General features: G+C 44.5%; 1 long non-coding RNA gene across 1 annotated transcript in view; it reads right to left on the bottom strand.

Annotated features, from left to right (window-relative positions):
* The window catches only part of LOC138603077 (uncharacterized), a 54,836-nt gene that overhangs the window by 11,815 nt on the left and 19,361 nt on the right, over positions 1 to 23,660 (bottom strand). Inside the window, exon 2 of the long non-coding RNA XR_011309229.1 lies at positions 6,388 to 6,449. This is a non-coding gene — a long non-coding RNA (uncharacterized lncRNA). The remainder of the gene's footprint in view (positions 1 to 6,387; positions 6,450 to 23,660) is intronic.

A 23,660-nucleotide genomic window follows, 5' to 3' on the forward strand; every position in this document is an offset into this window, starting at 1 on the left:
GGGCCTAAGTGTTTGTGCAGATCTGCAGGACTTCCTCACCCACAAACACATGATAGGCAAGGGAGCACGGCATGTTAATAAGCATGTGCGTGGTCGTGTTTTGAAACGAGAAACAGATTTATGCAGTGTTCGGGATCAGCTCTTTAAAAGGTCACAGTGAACAAGTTAGCTCGGCTGTCGGATCCAGGCAACTCTCGGGCCAATCGTTTTACAACACACAGGACGGACAAGAGAGCAGCACTCTGATCACTCTCTCCTTCATGACATCAGTAATGACGCCACACTGACATTTAACATCTTTGATTAATTGGTTCCTATACGGCTCTTATGTGTTTCTGTATGAAAAAAAACCTAATGAGAAGAAACACTTCCTGGAGCCCTGAATTATTGGATCCAAACAAGCCTCCTGCCGCAAGCACGGCCACAGAGCAGGATGCACTGGCATGGGATGAAATTTCCCCGACAGTAACAGAATTTTCCTATTGACACTGATCAGAGCGTAACATGGGACGGACTTAGAGGGGATATCTGTTAAACTCCCTTGATTACAAACATCCTTTGGCGACACATGGGAAATGGCACACACACTTAAACACACATTCATGCATCGACAGACAAGCCTAGAAGCACACCATTGCACGCACATATGTGCTTGTGTGTTTAAATACTGTACAAGCGCTCATTAACAAAACACGCAAATCTCCTGATGTAAATGTCAGGGGAGTGAAACGGTGGAAAAAAGGTGGGATGAGGAACACCATCAAGACTAATCCGGCCGGGGATTAGCAGCAGGCAAATATCACCAATAATAAACAAATGACTAACATTCCCGGCCTGTGTGGTTACAAGCCTCAGGGCTCCAGCTCGAACCCAGCAGGGTCTGGATCCAATCCCTGCTGTTTATCAGTGAGAGTGGAAGCGGCCACTTGTGAAACCTCCATGACAAACACTTGAGGGACAAACCCAGAACGGCCAACAGAGGAGTGTAAGCAATCACTCCTCCCACTTTGATTTACAGCTCAGACCTCAAAATCCTCAGCTTGATATTCAGACTGAAACGGCCGTTTTGGTACCGCTACATTACTCACTCTGACACTGCAATGTTGTTCGCCATATTCTGTGGGGCGGCAATCAGATTTTGCTTTAACCAATCTCCATCAAATGACACATATCCGGCGACTTTAACTGAAAATTTTCAGTCTGTAACAAGGCTGATGTAGACAGCATAAAGCGAGTATAAGATTGGCAAGGTTGTTTTTTATGTACCAGACATGAGCTGGTTGAACAAATGAGAAAACCACACCAGAGAGGGCATCTTATGTTCTTTAAAAGTCTATGTTTACTTTGGCTTTATTTATTATATGATCTAATGCAGTTTTATAAGCTGGAAATTTGTGGACCGTGTCACAAAGACAACACAGCAGCACACCTGTTCAGCATTATTGACAAAATATTGATTGCTGGTCTAGCCTTCACCATGGAGATTATTGCAGAGGAATGTTGGCCGGATAAAGTAATGGGCAATACATTCCCTTAAGTAGTAACAGGGTTGGTTAATTAGCAGCGTGTGATGAAACAGATCAAAGGTATGGCAGTAATGCAGCAAGAACACGTTTAATTATCTTCCACCAGCTCTTATGTGACATCAGATGTGATGTGGCTTTACTACAATGGAATTTCTTAGACCTTAATGTCACTCTGTGTATGGGTGTGTGTGTTTGTGGGTGTGCTGGGAGGTAAAGTAATCCCTTTGCTCTAATCCACCTATTTTGTTTCGGTCCACTGTTCCGACTCAAGGTGGAAAAGTGCCGAGACGACAACATTTTGCCCTCTCAGTCTGTCTGGCCCACCGTGCTTTACCTGCTGAGCCCGGAGACTCTCCAAGCCTGAAGGACTCTGTCGCTTTAACCCTGTCCCCAAGCATGTCCCAGGCCCGCACAAAAGCCATCTGGGGCGCGATGCTGAGAGCTTTAGCAACAAAATAACTCTTTCAGTCTGCACTCTGCGTGGTTCTGACTGCAGGGCGTTGAGGTCGCCAATACCGAGACTCTTACTGGACCTCCTCCTCCTCCTTCTCCCTCCGCCATTCTAATCCTGGCCTACATGACTGACTCCGACTGAAAGCACCACACGCCAGAGGTGGGAGCCAAAAGCACTGAGATTCAAAAAAAAAAAAAGACCACCTGCTCATCAAACTAAATTGCACTCACTGAAGGCAATAGGGAATGGAGAGAATGAAAAGGAGGGGAGCAAGAGAAAAAAATAAGTAAGAACACAAAGAAAGACAAGTCACTGCTCTCCCTCTGTGATCTTGGCAGACAAAAGAACAAATTACATTTCTGCGTCATGCCCCCTGAGGGTCAAAATCGGCATAGGGTCCCTCTCAGTGCTGTTTGTGTGCGAGTATGTTGCTTCCATCAGTTCCCACAAGAGAGCCAGGGAGGTGCACAGGCCTACCTTTCAGCCTTTCATCTTGGCTTCTTTTGTATTCCGCTGCGCTTGTGTCTGTTGTCTCTCCCCTCTATCGGGCAGAATTGACTGTTATTATTCCAAACAGCATTATCTTTATTAATGCCACAGGTCTCACGACTGTGCACTCCCAGGGAGCCGGGTCTGGAGAGAGCTGCAACCAATCTCCCTAGATAAAAGCTCAGCGGAGAGCTGTATGCAAGCCAGACAGCTCGGACAAGCCTTCATCCTCCCTCCTCGTTCTCACAGAGAGGTATAGGCCCTACAAAGACGAAGATATGGCTTTAATCTTAGCACTTCCAGGCAGACAGAAACATTTGAACTGAGTGCAGCTCTACAAAGAGCTATCAGAAGTCACTTCAGATTGTTAGCCACTGGTCAGAACAAACAAATTGTATTATAAGTGGATTATTTGTAAGAAGAGAATCAGTAATGAAAAAGTTTCAGGTTAAAAGTCATGGAACTTTATCTTTTAGTGCTCCGGTTTATGAGTGTGCTGTTGTCGGTGGCTCGTACGCCGCTTCCCAAAGCCGGCCATGCATGACGAGTTATTTTAAAGGTGGTGTGGAGAGCTGACGTGTGGCCAGGCCGGGCCGGGGCAGCTGCCGGGGTCTCGGCTTAGTGCCTCAAGCCCCCTCGCTCCAGTGGTCACACAGCATCAGCTCCCGGCCCGAGCCCGGACACTGATTTATGGGACAGGGGGGGATTACCATCAAACCAGCCGTGAGGACCACCCAGATGGTGGCACAGGACGACGGCCGCGCAAACACACGCAGGGCACACACGCACGCAAAACCCAAATATGCATTCACACAGGCGCGATTTTGTACCTTTTTGCACAGGTAGCCAAAGAAATCCATGTGCTTAAACAAATATTGACTCAAACACAAATATTGCTATTTAGATGTTAAATATTAAAGATTAAAAGAAGCTGCACATGCCATTTGTAATGGTTCTGCTAACCACTCAAGTGCGTAGGAGGGATTAGTTTGCGGATGCTTCCTCATTACCACAAAGCAAGCGAGCCAACTTCGCTCATCGCGGTTCATATGTATCTACAGGATGTGCCTGGTTAGAAGTGCTTCCTCTTAATCACGTCATACTGTTCCTTCTTCTCACACTAGTTTGCATGAAGCAAAATTAAAGATTGAAGGGTTGTGTAATTTTCTATCTCAGCAATCCCAAACAAGAGCCGTTTATGCAGCTACAAATGTGGAGCAGAGGCCAGGCTACTGAAAGATCATTTGCTTTCCCCACTTTTCTGCACGCAGGGAACAGAATTAACCGGAATACTTTTCCAACAAGTCATATTTTCATGTGCAAATACGCCGAGCCAAAGAGGGAGAAAAAAAACAGGAAGGAAGAAAAGCACATATTTCTCACTTGCCGGGGCACAGCGCAACTCAACCTCTAGGCACCAGTTGGATGAGCCGAACAATAAGAGTCAATGACAAATCGGACGTGGTGCATTCCTTGGGCAAACACTCACTTCATAAAGGGAGACAGGTCGGCAAACACTCACCTGCCCTGAGCTAATAACTCGTGTGGAACAAACACACACACATGCACACACTTGAGTTTGTCGATATGTTGAGACAATGATGGGAATTGGACGGAGCGGGACGGCGTCAGCGTAAAGTTAGGACCAGATTTGCGTGAAGCATATTTTCACAATGAACCACAAGAGAGGAATGCAAGAGATCTGTGGATCTTGGTGCTGTATTACTGTGCTTTGTGAAGCGTGGAAATAGGCTGGTACACTCTGCTATAATGTATATTATAGACTTGCTCTGTTTAGAGTTGTTCTTATTAATTCCAGTGCAAAAATAAACAGAATTAGTATTTTTTAAATAAAGCAATCACAATGGCTGCAGGAGCAGGATTTAAGCAGCTTACACAAGTCTATTCCATAATAAGTTGCACATTACAAACCACGTGTGTGTGCTCAGCCTCCTAAAAACTAGCGTGTCTGTTCTAATCGTGTGCGAGTATCTCAGGAAATCATTGATGACTGTGCTCGCTTTAAGGCCGAACAAATCGCACCGTTTTCCCCTGAGGCCGTCTCAAACCTCCAGAGACAGCCGCGCTCCGCTCACTGGGATGCACCCTCAAAACTTCCTGACCATGTGACTCCCTCCAGCTGCCTTTTGATTGGACGCTCGGAGGCGGAAAGGATGAAGAGAAGAGGGGGGCATTGGTGGCGGGGGAGCGGGCTGGCAGCGGATACATGAGAGAAATCAAATTCCTGCCCCATCGCCATGGAGATGAGTCAACAGAAGGGTGGGGGCCGGAGGGGGCGGGCTGTGGGGCACAGGCTGACCTGCTGTAGTTAACAATTCATCCCCGTATCCGGCTCCCAAATGATTGGGCAAACACGGAGTGCTGCGGAGTCAAAAGGGCCCCGAGGGGCTGAGAGAGGGGCATCACCCTGGGGTGACACGCTGACAGGCACACACTGGTTGGTAGAGGGTGGACCAGCTGAAAGGGGGAGGTAGGGATAGGGGGCACCAGTGGGGAGGGGGTCTGGTGGGATGTGGGAGAGGGGCTAAGTACAGTGTGTGCTGCACAGTCGCAAAACAGTAATGATGGCTGTGGTGTTTAAACTGACATTCATGTTTAAAATGCCATTTTGAGGATGGGAACAAACCACAAACCATAAACTAAACCACAAATTTCATCCGTTATATTCTGTCTTCATGTTAAGCCAAAGATTTAAAGGAGCAATTGGCCCCTGAAAAAAGTCAGTCAAAGCTGGTGTTCTCTGTAATCGATAGAAGCAATAATATTTAAAATTGGCGCCACTGAAAGGAACCGCCCAGCGAGAGACGCTGGAGTGAAATACTCTCCAGGACATTGATCGCTGCAGGCAATGACTCAGAGCGATACAGAACCTGAAATACGACGAGAATATACCGGTGGATCGTCTTACAAAATCTTGGGGTCTGCAGTCTACATTTCAAACCTGACGATTTTAACGAGACATGACATCGGAGGCAGGTCCTACTGAGGAAGTGTAGTTTAGCGAGTTCCCTGGCCACCGCCAGATGATGCATGTTACGTAGTCTGGCGGAGGTTTTCCAGGGCCCATTGGCGAAGCGGATAGCGTCCTCCAAAGGCACAGAGCGAAATTGTTATTCTTACCATAAATGGCATTAGCTCCCCCATAATAGCACGATAGGACTGAGGTTGAAAATCATCGTACTGGCCCTTTAATTGGCTACCGGAAGTAGGCGTATGATCAGTTTCCATCCATCCATTATCTACACCTCTTATCCTGTTCAGGTATCCTGATCGCCTGTCAATCACAAGGCTATGTTCGATCAGTTTTAGGAGCCACACTAACGGCTTTGGACATTTGAGCTTTGATCTAAATGGGGTACCGTTTCAGGGCCTTCCACAGTCTTGAGGCTCTAACATCAAATGTAACATTTTGAGTGGTCATAAAGGGAGGACAGCTCAGAGAATTAGGGGCCGGTAACAGATGAAGAGAATCTAACATAGATTATGACATCTTTTGCACCCACTAATTACGAGGCAATGGGGACGTACATAATGTACGTACAAAGAGTTGCAATAGTCTAAACGTGGTGAGAGAAATGCATGAACCTTCTCCCGATCAGTGAATGATGCAAACTTGTTTTTGGGAATGATATAAATAACTTGACAACCTTTTTTTTTACTCGGAGGTCTGTAAGTCTCTGTGCTGTGTTACAGATCATGAGAACATTCAAGCTGTGAAGCAAAACACTACTGATCAGAAAGGCTTGGAAATAATGAGGGCGTACCAGCTAAGCCAACTAAGCCTGCTAAATAGAGACACACGATGAAGAATACAGACATAAAGGAGGTTGGAGGAGAGAGCTTTTAGTTTGAAACACCACAGACACTCAAAGTTTGTCTTTAGAGACATATACTCACCAGGAAATCTCTCAGTGGCAGTTGAAGTTTGACGTCTCATTCCAAGACTTTAGCTTCCTTCTCTGTGAAACAAAAAGAGAACAAACGTCACTTCACACACAAACCATACAGTCTTCCATTTCTATATCAGCTTAACCCTCCACTCTCCATGTGCTCGACTGGGTTCTTTAAAACAGTGAAAGGATGTAATGTGAGGTACAAATGGAAAATTGTTCAAAGCTTCAACCCACAGGACCCGCTTCCAAAAACACTGACCGCTGTACAGCGGAGCAGAGCGCCGCTCGACAATAACGGGTCAGAGACTGAAACAACAGGCGAGCGGAGGGTGGATCTCGTCAATGTCACATCATGCAGAACAGCGACCACAAAGCTTCAATACTGTAATTATTAGGCTAGACTTTATGTACTGTAAGCGTCGTCTCAGTCAGCAGAGGCTGTCACACGTAACTTTATGCTCTGTCACAGCTTGGTTTGCGCCCCAGAACGGCAAACCAAATCCCATTATCCAATTGGGCACTTTACTTTGAAGGGGTTGAAATGGCACCATTACTTCAGACCGTTCAGTGGGCAGCGGTGTACGGAGGGTGTGTAAGAAGAGAGGACCTGTTACTGGTTCCCCACTGCCACTAACGTCAGAGCTCAGTGTTTTCAAAAACACAGCCGAACATGAACTTCCTTTAGTGGGAATTAAGATCCTCTCAATAATAACCCACCCAACAAATCTTATAAATGAAAACCAGGGCTGCATCATTTATAGTGTGCCTGTCAGAGGAAGAGAAGGAGAGAAAGGAAGAAAAACAAGGGAAAAAAGTGAGATGATGATAAAAATAGCAGATGTCTGGAGTCACTTCTCGAAAGGTGTGTCATTGGGGGAGTTTGGGACGAGCTTCTGGCTGCGGCCGAGGCTCTAAATTTAGCATATTTTCAGAAATAAAAAGTGAGTTCAGTCACTGGCACTGGAACTTTCTCCTCCCTCACTCATGACCTCAGCGGTGCTGCCGGCGTCACTCGTGACGAAACGCAAACCATATAAAACAACAAGAAAAGACCTCCTCAAATACTCGGAGTATATAAAGAAGCAGGCTCAATTTAGTGTTCCCTGTAAATGATCCTGTTAAGGCAATCCAAGCTCAAATCAACAGAAAAATATGTCTAAATTTAGACTAAAGCGTGTGCAAACATTACCTTTACATAACAACCTAAAACAGAAGTCTTTTGTTTGATATGAAGACGTGAAAGCCTTTAATTTACCTATTTATGTGTGAACAAAGGGTGTATGACACATGTAGAAAGCTACTGTGTTTGTTCCTTTGCTGACACATGTCAGGGACGAGCCTGTGTGTGGCAGGCTGCATGGGGAGGACGCCCCGAGGCCGGGCTGAGGAATACGTGAAGCAGAAGTCCCTGTCTAAGCTCTAAAGCATGCGAGTATCAGGCCTGTTACTAAAAACACAGGCGTAAACACAAGCGATGTTAGGGATTACACCCTGCGATACCGCCGCAGGAAACCCACAGGTGCAACCATCGCCTCGGACACATTCTTCCTCATCTGCGTTCTTGCCGGTGGAGGTGGTCTGACTGACAGCTCATCATCTGCTATTGTCGGCTGTGTGAGACTTGTGTAAACATCTGCGGGCATTTGTATTCCTGTGTGTGTGTGTGTGTGTGGAGTCGAAGCCACAGGTGAGAGGAACACACATGCACATAGAAGGATCACAGTGGCCTAATGTCATGTCAGAGATGCCTTCCAGCACAATACCACACATTCTTTGAGGAATTGCTGTTTAATTTATTAAATTTCATATGATTTGTCTGACTTCCCCCCTCGGGTGCTGCATCAATCTACTTATTTAGACATAAATCAAAGAGCTGCACAAGAAATGTTCGACTTTATTCACTCTTTATGGGATGTTTTTTTAAACTGTTGTGTTTTTCTCAAGCACAGAAAGCAGAAGATTTAGTGAGAGCAGCAGAGATGAAGGGTGAGGACGGCACGTTTCCTCAGTAAACAGCACCCTCTAGAGCAACACCGTTCAATCCTGCACCTCGTTCTCACTGCTGCTGCTGCCACTCTTCAAAAAAGGCAGAAAAAGACATTAAAATTAGTGACAATTACTTGATTTAAAATGCTTCAAATCCTGTTTGTTCCTTTACTTATTGAAAGGTGAAAAACAGGCGTGCTGTTGGTTAATTTGCAGTTGTAAAAGACACCAAAATACGCAGGTTGTCTTGTCCTCTGGCTAAACCACTTTTGTGTGATTACAGAGGTGAGGTTGAACACTCATTTTCCTTGTGCGAGTTGATAATGAGGCAGGCCGTTATTAAGATGTTTGCTTTAATCGTGTTCAGGGTTATTAGGGGCGGTTTACAGTACACAGGAGAGATTAACGTAGGCCACGCATGACGGAAAGCGCCGAGGAGGCCAACGATAAGCCAGTTACACACAGACTGAAGCGGTGCTGAGAAATATGAGTGCACAGTAGGACATGAAACCCAGCAGGACAAACCTCTCCCTCTCTCTTTCTCTCTCTGTCCGCCTCAAATCATGTTACACAACCACAAAGGAATGCCTCGTATATCTCGGACGGATTGAAAACAAGCGGAAAAGAAAAGATTGCAGAGGGATGTATAGAAGCAGTAGGTGTTGTTTGGTTCTTCCGCGTTCGGCATGGCAGGGAGCTTGGCAGTACTGTAAAGGCACACAGCAGTGACACACAAGTCCAGACACATACGCACCCAACCACTTCACACATGCTTACATAAACTAAATCAGCTCGAGACGCACAGTTGCGCGCACCAACTGGGGAGCTCTGCACGCTTCCTCTATATTTTTCCATGTCGTTAATAAAAATAGACATTATAGTGTTTCAATACATTTTGGGAGCTCTTGAAAATCCATCTTTTTATGAGCTTTTAAAAACTTTCCCACAGAATTCCCAACGTTTTTTCCGTGCATTTGACCCATGTACATTAAAGTAGCACTCAATTAGGACGGCACGCCGAGAGAAAGGGGCGCTCATATGCTGTTTAAACATGACATACAGAGCCTGACGCCTAGGTTTATGAGCCCTGTGTTGCACTAAACACAATGCTATGTTAATATGTAGACAACGGAAAGCATTTTATTAAATACAATCAGGAGATTTACATTTTTTTAATATCATAATATGTTGTTAAAGCTGCAAACTGAGGGGAACTGTGTAAGTAACATCAGAAACAGTAACATTTTTCATGCTTTCTTTTACAACAAATGAATGACAAAAAAATAAGATTAAAACAAACATTTCACACATCTTTTCGCACTGCATGCTTTGGCAACACGAGTGAAAGGTGTGTGTGTGTATCTAGTTAGCAGAAGGTCAGAGTGGTGAAGTATTAGAGCACTGTTTGCTCTCCTCCATGTACTCTTGGGGACCAGCCTGTTTGAGAGTTTGAACAGTGACGTGTGAAACCCGTAAAAAACAGGACACAGCGCCGCTCTGTTTGCTTAAGTACACCCAAAGAATGGACTGCCATTACAAAACAAATCTCTCAGCCTGCATGCATTCCTCCTGTCCATCAAACCCTACCTGTTCGACAAGATATGACACAGCGGAAAAGGTAGTTACAGGAACATCTTACTTCATGGTGGGATGACTTGCAATTTGTTTAAAGGTTGTCAGCTCTCTGACCTTCATGCGTGACCCAAGGAAAGAGGCATGCATGCACACGTACGTTTGCAGGAGTCTCTCTCTGTGAGCATGTGCTAATACAGAGGCTCAGTCCCGTGGTCAGACCGGTTAGCATCTGATTATCCCCGGTGGGCCTTATGTTTACACCCTTCAGCACTGCTTCATAAACATTGTCAATTTTTCTTTTACATTTACATTTTCAGATGGAGCTCATGGAAGGATTGATGGAGCTTTTTTAGCGAGTGGCTGATGATGTATCTTAATTCTAGATTCACAGCATTGCTTGACGGGGTGTGATGGATATAACACATTGGTTATTTAGTCAATCAAACCGCAGCATTACAGTTCCACTTAATTACTCTTTTGTGCTAAGGACTTTCCAAATGGCCTGACAACATTGTAAATCACATCTTGACAGCACCATATGACGTTTTACTAGTGGAAAAAAACAAAACTATTTCAGTATAAAAAGTGCACAGTCATGAAGCGCAGGCGTCTTTAATTATAAAACGACACTGACAGCACAGAATGTTGTGTTGTGTGAATGTTTTGTTCATACGAGAGAGGCTGGTGCAAAGCTTCCTGTGACATCAGATCAACAGGCTGACAGACCAGACGGATATTATAGGAAATTATCTGAAAGCTTTTGCACTTGTGAATGATTTCACAGAGATATATTGCGGGTGACAGGACCAAGGGGGGCAAACACATAATATACCTTACTGAATAAATAAAAATCATAGCTTATAATATGTGATTATAATTATTTATATGTTTATCATGTTTCTTTATATCAATTAAATCAATAAGTCTATTTATTACCAACATATCTGATCATCACAGCTTCTGAAATGTAATTTTCTTTAAGGTGTTTTTCTTTATTTTATGTCATCGTAAACCAAAGAACTTAGTTACCTCGACCTGTAGTGTAGTGATACCAATAGAAGTAGTGATGGTGTTTACACTTTGTTAGGACATTTTCATACTTAATATCAAATTAACGAATAGAGAAAAATACTAAATGGATTAGAGCAGCAACTTTGATTATATTCATCATTGTTAATTCGGTGATTTTTGAATAAATAATTCATCATTTGCTCTATAAAACATCACAAAACAGTAAAAATGTCCATGACAATTCCCTTCTTTAAATTCCCTGTTTTGCTCGATGTCTGGTGCTAAACCCGTGGTCAGAATTTTTTCATGAAAATGAACTCGAACAATTACAAGATAATTAAAATAACTTTAAATGACTGAACCATGAAAGAAGAAATTCTAAGTGATTAACATTTTATATGCACATTGTTATGAGGGTCACTCCCCTGCAGTGTGTCACGATGTTTTTCCCCATAAATTACATGAAACACCAAAAACAGTTAAATAACAGTGCTTTTTTTCTGCCTTCTGTCCAGCATCTGTCGTGTCAAACATTTAATGATGTTTTCATCAGAGACTTATGTAACGTCCGGGAAAACAAACCGATGGATCCGATAGTAAAGCCGGTGCAACACTGGGTGGAAATCCATCAACTGGAACGTATGAAAAGGGGAGAGAGAGGCACCGCGAGATTCCAGCCGCCTCCCCTCCTCTCCCTGCCATCATCCCCGTATCAGAGGAGCCATTGGGAGAACTGGATGTGATTTGTATGTGTGTTTTTGAAGAGGGGTGCTCATAAACAGCCATGAAAGGGGCCCCTCTATTCAGCCCGCCAGCAGAGATGCGCTTCACTGGGCCGGCCTTTTGTTTTCGCCTGTTCACAAAAACTTAAGCATAGAAAAAAAGGGGTTGATTTTCTGGATGTGTGCAGGCCCAAATGATGCCATTAGATTGGGTGCCCGCTTCGGGTGAAAAAAGCTTCAGTAGCGTTTGAAGTGATTTAAAAGATGCAGGAGAGAGCTGCCTGCAAATCCTGTTTGGGAATAACACTAGAGGAGAATGGGGAGGTAAAATGCCAAGCTAGCGATCATTCTATAGTATGCAAAACTGCTCTCAACTCCATGAGTGCCGGGGATGTTAAAACAAAAGATGCGGAGCATTCCTTTGTCACGTGATGAGGGTCAATGTGCTGCGGTGGTGCGTGGGGTCAGGAAGTTCACCAAACTTCCCACGCTGCCTTGCACCATACGATCGCTTTTAAAGCCTTTAACGCTCTTCATTATTGGCAGGGGAATTTAGTTTCCGCAAGGGCCAGTACGCCAACACGGGGATGAGCCATCAGAAAAAAACGTACCCGACTTCCTCATCAGCATGACAAGGCGAACACACCGATTCCACACCCAGGACGGATAACTAAGAAAAACATTTATACAGAAAATTTATTTTTTCCATGAATCAAAGGGAAAATGTGTAAGTTATGTTAGTGATGTCACTGTTAACAAATACTAAACAATAAAGATATGTAAGTTATTAATACTGTTACACTGAAGTGCAAAATGATGAAGCATGTGCATGCACTCGAGCAGTCTAGAATCATTCCAGTTAAACGAGCAGGTGATAATTTGACAATGACACTGTGCCAGCCAATGGCATTGTGCGGGGGCATGTCATCACGGTGCCCATTTGTCGACAGCAACCTAATAGGCATGAGAACCTGACAGTGTCAACAAAGGGACAGTGCCAAACAAAACCACTTGTTGTGAGCGAGAGGGCTCCAGAACAGGCTAGGTCCGGTTCCACTACACTCTGCCCCAGCACTCGGCCTTCACTTCCAGTCACACTACTTCTGATTGACGTCTTGGCAATCAGGAAGAACATTTTATGTTTGTTTTTTTTTCTATCTTCAGCAGCCGCCCACGCTTACTCTCAGATGACCCTTTGAGCGTTTGAATTCTTTAGGCGATTTGTTTGTTTATTTTTGTAGTAGTTAAAATTTCACTTGTTGCTGCTGCTATTTTGAGACAGACTGGCATGACCAGTCCTTGGCATTTCCCCACCTTCAACTCAAAATCTTTTGGGGAAATAACAGGTAGATTAAGAGTATGAATGAATGATTTTAATTAGAGGATATGATTATACACACGTGCGTTTAATCACATAACAAATCCAGGTTTTTTCTATAGTTCCAGGCATAAAAAAGCAGTTGTGTTTATAGCAATATGATCAGACAGTCACACCAACGCTTGGTAAAACTAAGTTGAAAGCTAACACAGGTACAGGAAAAGTCTAATCTGTCAGATCTTCATGAGAAATCCTTATTCACACACACCAGGTGAGCTAAGAGTGAGTTGGTTGGTTTAGTCACTCAAACATTCTCCAAACTGATGGGTTTTCCCCCACTTGGTATATTTGTCAGCTGTCTGGCCTGCCAAGCATTATCAAGTCTCATTGCACATGACAGGGTAAGCAAATGCCCTAAATACCATACTTATCAGTGCTCATTAGTTACACTGTTTGAGAAGTTTGAGATAAAGTTCCTGCTTTACAGTACAGTCAACCGTGGGATGCATGGACAGTAAAGTATGCTGACACACCACTCTCTTGTCTAATGGCAGACATACACAGAAATGAACCCACTCTTTAATTCCAGTACAAGTTAAAACAATACTGAGCTCTGTGAGGAAGCGTTTACACAAAAATTCAAACTGCAGCTGCTCCTCGAGAGCATCCGAGCATTACTTTTCCCACATACCGCGCTAAAGGTTGTATAAACTACTTATCAAAATCTATGTTTAGAAGAATGATGATGATGATATTGAATTCTTCTGGTGTGTAACCGCTCTGAACAGTTTGGACCAGTCAATCAAACTTGGGTGCTGCTCGCCAAAATATAAATTGAAAATGCCAGGACTGATCTTATACAAGGAATGATCTTTTAAATTAAAGCTGGCTTAATTTGTGTCACGTCAAAAAACATCATGTTATCAAACAAGTATCTTAAAGAACAAGTGTGTAAGATGTATTGGCATCTCGCAGTAAGGCTGAAGATTGCAACCGACTAAAACCCTTCCCTTCCAAGCATTTAAAAGACACTACGATGGCAACTAAACATACCTAAAATGCTAAAAGGGTCTTTCTAGAGCCAAGGTTTGGTTTGTCCTTTTTGGGCTACTGTAGAAAATGGTGGTCCCCATGGAAGAGAACCTGCTCCATTTAGATATAAAGGGCTCGTTCGAAAGTAAAAAGAACACAACAATTCTTGGGCAATGAATATTATTCCATTTCTACCAATAGATGGTCCTTTGAGGAACATTTACATGGAGTGTGGTCAAATTAGACCAAATGCAAGTCAATATGTGGTGTCAAATTCTCAGTGCTTTCTTGTGAACCAGGTTGCAGGTATTCAAAGCAGAAAATATAAGTGGGGTAGACCCGAGAGGCCATGATGTCAGTGGAAGTCTTTACCAGGATGCTTGATATGGGTCCTGTGGGCTCCTGCTGATAAGATTGAAGAGCAGGTCATTAGGAGACCCTCAGCAAACTCCATGTTGGCTAACAATGCTGCCTCAGTCCCGGCTATCGGGCCATCTCACCACAGACCACATGTGGGCTAGCCGGACACAGGTAATCAGGGCTGTCAGAATGGGACCAGCTCCTCTTGCAGAAACCAAAAACCATCATCTCCACCCAGTAAGACTGTTTGTACAGAACATCCAATATAAAGTTGCACATAAACACATTTCATTCTCTTAGTAGAAAATGGTAGCTTGGCACTTTTGCAAGAACTCACTTTGTTCTGCTTTTTGCGACGCCAAGCAAGCATTTCCCACTCGTACCTCCTTAAGTGACCCTCCTTGCACAAGCATCGCCACCGACTCTCTGTCAAACCGGTTGGTGGCGAAATCACTGTTCATTGTGATGCCTGTTGTCATGGATACACCCAGGTGTTGCTCACGAGCCAGCGCAGAAGAATCAGAAAGCCAAGGCGCTCACTAATCCTTCTCCATACCACAGTGTGTCAATAATCAGGAATGCACTGCCTAAACTAAACCATTGTTCCTCTGCCAACAGAATCACAAATATAAGCACTGACACTGCCTCCGGGCACTGCCGTCTCTGTGACTGGAAAAGAAGTGAACTGAAGAGAAACAACAAGAGTCAGAGATGGATGAGGGAAGCTTTGATATCTCTCCAGACGGCTTAATACTATCTTAATCGTAAAGCTTTCTTGTGCAGTGCATGGCAGGATGTATAGTGTTGTACTGTTGGAGACTGACAAAAGCAGTAGTAGCTTTTTCATACAGTAGGATAAAGACAGAGGTACTGAGAAGACCAGCTGCTGTCAACGGTTGAAAGGCTTTGAACTAGCACTAAGCCCTGAGACAGCAGGAAATATCCTCTTCACGTCTTTGAACTCAGCCCCATTAGAGTTCAAGTCCCAATACAAAAAGTAATAGAAAAATAATCTCACAAGGATTTACACAGATGCACCTGACAATGGCGTCTGATCTTTGTGGACAAAAGCTACCAAACCAAAGTAGCGGTCGCCCACTATTCATGTGTCGGGGATTAAATTTTTATTACGTTGCTCCAGAGCCATGGTATGTGGAAAGTTGCCTTTATGAGAATGACTGGGAACTCTTTAAAAGCAATTCATTTCCTCCATTTCTTATATGTCTTACTTCTAATAGGTTCAATGGTAGCCGATATGTAAAAGAGTCCTCTTGACATAAAGCAGCTGCAACCGTCTTACACAAAACCACAACTCATACTATAAGATCAGACATGCAGACATGAGTAGTTCTGAGTCCATCCTACGTAAGACAAGACAATAGCCTGCCTGTTGTCTCCCCTCCCCGCTGTATTCTCTCCTCTGTGTGTGTTTTGCGGTATCACAGAACAGAGGAGCATCAAACTGGCAAACGGATGCGGCCAGAGTGGTGAGACCATTGTGGAACGCCCCGGCACTGAAAGGTCCCTCCAGAGAGCTTTCTTGTGTCGGGTGGCTAGCCGCAGAAAGTTCTATTTCCCCGAGATGCAGGGCCTTCCTTCCAGCCACAACAATGAGCATCTTTGTCAAGCAACACCATTATCTTGGCACATTACTGAAAATGACAGGACAGGGTAGTGTGCGGAAGATCCTATTAAATGAGCTCCAGGTATGTGCTTTTCATAAAACGAGGAACTCGTTTTTGAACATCTGCAGAGTTTTAGCTTTGCGGAAATGAAGTCCACAAAATCTAATCAGTTGTCCTAAATATCATCTCGGAAGACAGCTTGGGATATGAACCAGAATTCTTTACAGACAACTGTGAGTTTAAAACGGTTCTTCTTGATGGTAATCGCTCTGTTTTCCTTTGGACAAAATCATTGATTTCATCTCTTTCCAAACTATTATTCTACCAAATAAAAGTGAAACCAAGCTTGAAACTTAAGACTATACGGTCGCACACATTACTTGTTTATTGAGCAGTAGCCTCTCCGATACCTTAGAGACTTAAACTATGGGCCTGTTTGAGTTCCTTGCGGTCATGCAACAAGGTTAAATACAAAAAGTTGTCTTTAACTTCAGGTTTAGGGTTGGATTTGTGGAGTTGGTGTGCTTAAGTGTCACCCTGACAGAGCACAAGTAAAGCTGCCTCAAAAAACAGGACTAGCCTATTTCAAGAAGTCTTGGTGTACACATGAACATGGTGGAAGGTTTTCTCATCTGCACAAACAAGACAAACATAAATTCTTATTAGACTTACAGCACTGCTAAGTTTGGTGTAAAGACACCACATATCATCTTGTTAGGTCAGCAGGTCATGGGCAATCAGACAAGCAGAGGCACTTGACCTTCTCTGCTTGATTACAGCTCAACCTGAACTTGACCCCTGTCTCACCTTATTTAAGAACCTGTGTTTTAAAAGGAGCTGGTTGGCTGAGGATTATCTGACCCCAGACAAGAAGAACTTGGCCCTCCTCACTTGGCAAGTGCTCACTTGCCCTGATGTCATGTGTCTAATTGCGCTTGCTGCGTGGGATGTGAAGTCTGATATAAGGTACATTGTTGACTGTGAGCACGGGCTTTTGTGTGTGTGTGTGTGTGTGTGTGTGTGTGTGTGTGTGTGTGTGTGTGTGTGTGTGTGTATGTGTGTGTATGTGTGTATGTCATCGGGAGCCAAGCTAACCCTTGCCTGCAGCAACACACACACACACACACACTCATGTCTTCACCCGCCACAACCTATCATTACAGCTGTCACGTAGCCACCTCCGCAGCGGGCCTCACAAGCCTCGACAACCACCGGCACACACACCTGGAGGGCCAAACACTTAGTTCCCAGCTCTGTGCTTCGTAAACACAGCCTTTTAACGCATTCACACACACACACACAAACACATATATATAAACACACACACACCTATTCATATCCTGCAGCCTCAGCTTCTACCTTGCCCCTCCCATTTGCTGTAAAATATGTCTCACTTTTCTATCTCCTCGACCGCAAATGCTTTAGTGCTATTTAATTTATTTCCTTTGTTATCATTATCCACACCAGCTGAGTTAAACAGCACACAAACTGCAGAGCCCAGTTGGCAGCCGCTTCCAGGCTGCTCCTGTAACTAGACAAACACCAGGCCGCAGTATGTATTCCTGAGCAAACACAGCACGGAGAAAGGGATTCTAAGTTGAACGGTATAATTCAACAAAAGAAAAGGAACTTTCTAATCCAGTTTCAGGTACAGATTATGATTCTAAAAGCCTCATATTTAACCGCCATGGCTTCTTCTGGCGGGTTTCTTCATCTATGTTTGCTTGAGCCAGGGCAACTTGAGAGCGTACACGGTTGAAAGAACACCTAAGACCACTGAGCAAACACATGGCTGACGTCGTACACCTGAGCTAGGCCCGCCCGCCACACATGATCTTTACAAAAGCTGTCACCGTGACAAATCTGACCAAAGAAAAAACCTCTGAAGATCCCAGCGTGCTGGTTTAGGGCTGCTCAGTACAAACAGACACTTCAGTCAGAGTAAATCGAGGGAACAATGGAGGACCTCTGGAACGTGCAACCCCAACAGAAGCCTTTGAGAAAGGCAAGAATCACTGTGGTGTTTGCCCTCCTTTGTCATGTTACAAGGTTGTCTCGGGCCTGTGCTTGCTCTGCGCCATGTCCTTTTCAGTGAGAGCTTAGTGTGTAGCAGGTTACTCTGAAAGGTGTGTGAAACATGAAGCTCACAAGCTTTAGAGGCAAACTGCATGCAAATGGAGAATCAAGAAAAGCAGCTTGTCACACCTTACAAGGCTAAGAATCCCAGAAACTAAAAGCAGATCTAGAATAACAAGGCATTCTTTGACATGAGACTGGAACATGAAAGACCTTTAATGACACATTTAGGTATAAAGTAGTTGGAAGAAGTAATGCAGAAGCTCATCAGCAACCACGTAAAGAAAGCAAGCGCCCTCTTTACTGGACTAACTAACTTAATTCCGCTGTCCAACTTATCTCAGACTTGGTCTCACTCTTAAAGAACTGTTTCTCTATTTATCAAGTCTGTCTAAAAGGTGAACTCCAACTATTTTACACATCAAAGTCATAGGTCTTGAGGAGGCTCCAGAGAAAGCTGCACATATGATAAATTGCCGGTACTGATGTCACTTCAGGCAATGTCAGTTGAAGTCTGTTATCCCTCTCTGCTAGAGGCGGATCGGATACCTTAACTGCTGCTAGCATAAAAACACTAGAATCCCATGGATGTTTAAGGAGAACTGGATGCAGCGTTGGATGTGTGGTCCCGCTCGTTACTCTGAAAGCTGCTGAGTAGCCTGAAGTAAAAAGAAGTTCCTGTAAATTATCCAGATAGTTTCCGCAACATAGGTCCCTCAGGGCAGTGGTTCTCAATTCTCAGGACCAGCACCTGCTTAATGACAAATCGCAACCCAAATTGTCTAACCACTTAAATTTATTTAATAAAAAATAGTGCAGTTTGGACCTGAGATGTAACGAATCACAGTATGTCAGCTTCACAATCACAGCCATATAATAGTCAGTCAAAATGACCAGCAGGCGGAACTGCGTGGATAATAGTCCCTCTACAATTCCTTCAATTAGCAGCCTTTTTACAACAGAAATAAACCCAAAAAGTTCAACAAAAATGCAACTACTGTAGGACCCATCAGGTTTCAAGAATGTAAATGCAGCTGTAGCTCAGTCATAGAAAACCCATGTCCTTCAAAATAAAAGACTTTTTGACGCAACTTTTTTTTTTTCAAGCACACCACTGTGACACACTGAAAGCAGCTCCGCGACACACTTTTGGGTCCCAACCATGGCCATAGATTACACAAGCATTTTATTTAACCCCGCCTCCTTACTGTAATGGCTCTGACGCATTTTACTCTGGAAAATGACTCTGAATTCAACGCTTAGCCCATATTTAAATCATTAACCTTTGAAGTTGTATAATTCACGACCTGTGTGTTCTTACTGGGAAGTTATCAACATTTTTTTCGCTGATTAACAGACACCTTCTTCAGAATATATAAAGATATCATTGTAATTACACACTTCGGCAAAAATTACACTCAAAGCCTGATGTGCCTCCTGGGGCCTTGGACCTTCCATGCAAACTGTCAGCGTTGAGTTGCATTGTGGTTATTGTAGTTGCAGGTTTTGACAGAGAACGTCTGAAACTCTGCTGCAACAATTTTAAACCTTTTCTTTCACCACTTCGTCAAAAAGTGTTCGACTGTAGAAGTCCAATGCCAGATCGCTTGAGAGCTACTTCAACACAACAGGCAGGTGTGCATAGGTACACTGTAGCAGGCATTCATGCCGGCCATTAAAAGACACATAAGGGCTTCTGAGTACTGTTGTAAGATAAAACATGAACATATCCTTAACAGGACTGTGACGGCCTTCCTGCTTAGCAGGGCCTGCTTTGTGTTTCCTTGTTTCTTTCCTGTGTTGCAGGTCTCTGGTAGGAGTGGCTTTCGTGCACCTGGGAGTACCTGGCCAGTCTCCCTAGGGGCATTTGAGCCCTGGCCTTCCCCACGTGTGGTTCTCTATGATCATCGCTCTCCATGCTCCCAGCACTATGTTATTGTTTGGTTGGTTTTACACCATAGAACCGTGTATTTCCTCCTTTTGTCACGGCTCATGAGCCAGGTCGTGACAGGACCAACGTCCACTGTCAGAAAAGAACTACATATTTAATAGGTTTGTTATACTTTGCGTATATTTCATCGGAGTAAACGGATAGCTATTGATCAATTAAATAATGAGTCAGAATTTACGTGTACGTAGCCTGGAGCAACGCAAGGCTTACTTCTGATTCTCTGCCTACACCTCTGTGTGCATGCGTCCTATGTGCTTGTATGAACTGTGTGTTATGAATGACCTCATCAAACCTGAGACTATACAGCAGCGGGATCTGGGCAACATCAGTTTGGAGCTGCTCCACAGAACACTGACGGTGTCTCCTCGCTTCATTTACATACAACAATATACAGGTCCACAGCCCACTCCCAAACACACATACACAAACCATTCACAGCATGCTAAACTCAATCTCACTCAGGGAGCGTCTGTGCACGAGTGTATGTGCGTGCATGTGTTTGTTTGTGAGTGGGCTGAGGAAAGGGCAAGGTTCCCAAGATATATGTCATCTTCATTCAGTATGGTGAGATGGTGTAAGTGTTGTTCAACGTTTAGCTGATGCTTTGCAGTAACGGACAGCGAAAAGGGCAGATTGGTGTCGTAATCTTTCATTTCTCTCCTGTTAGTGGCACAGGACGTGATTGCTGTGAGAAATATGCAGAGCTGTCTTTAGCGGGGGAACTTGGGGAAAGATCCAGCCTCAGGATATGTGTGTGTGTGTGGTGTGTGTGTGTGCATGCAGAAGGCTCAGGCATGATCAAACAAAGCACATCCAGGTACAGTATGCCATCTGTACTCTCCCCCACCAACTAGCCCCTAAAAAAATTCACTCTCCCCCGCCCTCTTCATCTGCACACAGAGTCTTTGCGGTATATGGAGTGTCAGAATGAAAGAGGCCTTGTCTAAGAGGCTAATCCTTAGGCGATTAGTCAACGCGTCTCGATTAAAAGCTGGCAATCCTGCCACGCCCCCATCTCTCAAACACCCCCTCAGTGGAAAAAGCAGCCCACAGGTGTCCATACAATGTCTCATTAGAAAAAAAATGGATGGCGGGAGGTGGACTGGGGGTGACTTTCACATGAGACAGAAGGGAAGAACGATCCCTCACAAAAGGCCTGACAGCGGCTGCAGGAATGCCAACACAGCAGCTTTGCATGAGTAAGCATTTTCCTTTGTTGCACGTTCTCCTATACGGAGGATAAATTCTTAAAAATGTAAGACGCAGAAAAGTCATCGAGAGAAAGAAGTGGCACATGTATTTTCGGCAGATTATCCCATCATCAGTCGGTGTTTTCTGTAAACAGCCGTTTTGAAGTGGAAGGATTGAGAGCAGAGACAGGTATTTCGCCTAATCAGCCTCAACATAAATACCTCATCTTAAGGGGATTCTCCTGCCACAACATGCCACCAGTGACTAAAATATTCTGACTTTGTCGAATCTGTACACGGTCGAGTTTAACTTCGCAGAGGGAGCACATGGGCACCAACTGACAGAGACAGCATGTTTGTGTGGAATCACTGAGGCCGGTCCGTGAGGTGTTTTTACTCTGTATTCTTTACGGTTGTTAATGTCGGCCATGCGTGTTAAGAGAGTGATGTGTTTTTTATTGTTGGCAAAAGATTTAGAGAGACTTAAAGGTCCTTTTTCCAGAGAAACAAGGAGGCATCAAATAAGCATTTCTCCCATAAAATAAGCCCGGAATAAAGTTTCCTGATTGGCTAGTCACAAAAACTGACCAGTTTCTGTGATTACTCTGTAACTACGTAACCATCCGTGGCTTAATCCCTCGATTGTCATTGTGAGTTTAAGCCATTTTTCTTAATCTGCTCCTGGTTAACCCGTGGCAGCTTGAGTATCAGGAAATGACCTTTGGCCCTGGGGACAGACTACTGTACTTCCCCAATCACATCCATCGTGTGTCTAACCCTAAATGAAAGCTCCAAGAGGGAGGGGGAGCGTCTTTGGAGACCGGACACAGAGAGGAATCACTTACCACTCTCCCCCCCTCGAGACCCCAATAGAGTTATACAGAGGGGGGATTCAAATAACAATGGCAAGAGGGAGGGGCTGAATGTTTCCTGAGATCACATGTTGTTAAGACGACCAAAGCGCTTGCCAACCAGTCAGCCAGGCCGGCTGTACGCGGAGGTCCACAGGGTGAGAACACACATGGTTCGAGTTTGGCCCCGTGTACGACCGGGAGGAAAGAAGGGGCCTGGTAACAGGAACCCTCCAATTCTCACTTCCTGCTTCTGCTGGAAACGTGATCCGAGTGACCGTCGTGCCCATCAACACAGAGCGCAGTGTTTGCCCGGCAGCCGAGGATAGCATGTTCGTGCGCCGGGCACCTCATCAGACCCAAATCAGCCTGTCAGCACCCCGAAACCCAGGCGGGTGTTTCCTCAATGAGCTATGGGGAGCAAAGACAATCCCATTCAATCATGCTGTCAATCCTCCTGTGCCACAGCAGCAGGTTGGGCGACATTTCTGCACCTCTGCAGGAAGCATTTTCAAACCGGCAGGATTACAACAGAATGACTTCTGTCTCTGTTTAATAGGTGAGCTAAAAGGTTTGTTTCTTTCTCTGGAAGTTTATATTTTCTCAGCAACATCATGAGTTTCAGAGAAGTGGTTTTAGTGCTAGTACATACAGTAGAAGGATATTTAGAGCTGATAATGAGTATAGAAAGAGCAGATACACGTGGGTGACGCATAGGGAGAGGCCATAATTATAGGCTTGTGCAATCTTCTTAATTGCCTTTACTACCTGAAAGCCAAAATCAATGTCACTTCAACTGCTCCTGGTAGGAAAAACTCTAGGTGACCTCGCCGTCCCTCCCAGACTGCAGAAGATGACTCAACTCAGAACACCGCAGGTTACGTTTGGTCAAGTAAACACACCTCGCTAATAAAACTACTTGAAACAGCCCACGTGTATGCACCAATCACCACACTGAGCTTATTGCTAAGGAAAAATAAAGATAAAGGAGGCGGTCGCAGGGATACTTGGGACAAGTCTGCAGGACCTGACGCAGCCAGCAAAAGTTGCATGGGGCAAAGTGTGTGTGCATGTGTGTCAGCAAGGCCTGAGCTCTATTGTTTATGCTCTGCTGTGTCTGGGTCAGCAGGGCTCTTCACTGAATTCTTGCCCCAGCATGCAGAAGGTTTTAACAGTGTTGTTGCAGGAGGAGGAATGATTACATTATAAAAATACCCCACACCATATGTCCTTGTGAGAGCCCAAACCACACGATGACATACGGTAGATTCCAGCAGGCCTCTGCACCTCACCAGCTGACACAGCCTCATCGCGGCTCTGGGCGATCCGCTCACCTGAAGCTTAATTCAGAAAAATGGTTACTTTAGGGACGTCAAATACTTATTTAGCATGTTTCTAGCTGATGTAAAAATGGGATCGTAATCCCACTAACACCCGTTTTTTTTGCTTAGTGGGAAAGGTTACAATCGGCATTCAGAACCGGGTCAAATGACTCAGTAGACCCGGGTAAATATGCCATCGGCATTGATGTGAACTGAAAACCTGTGTCAACACGCTAATCTGTGCCCCCTTTCCGGCTA

This window comes from Semicossyphus pulcher, unplaced genomic scaffold (assembly GCF_022749685.1).
Source record: "Semicossyphus pulcher isolate SPU_LCO1_2020_fin unplaced genomic scaffold, fSemPul1.0.p SCAF_23, whole genome shotgun sequence".
NCBI classification, from domain to species: Eukaryota; Metazoa; Chordata; class Actinopteri; order Labriformes; family Labridae; genus Semicossyphus; species Semicossyphus pulcher.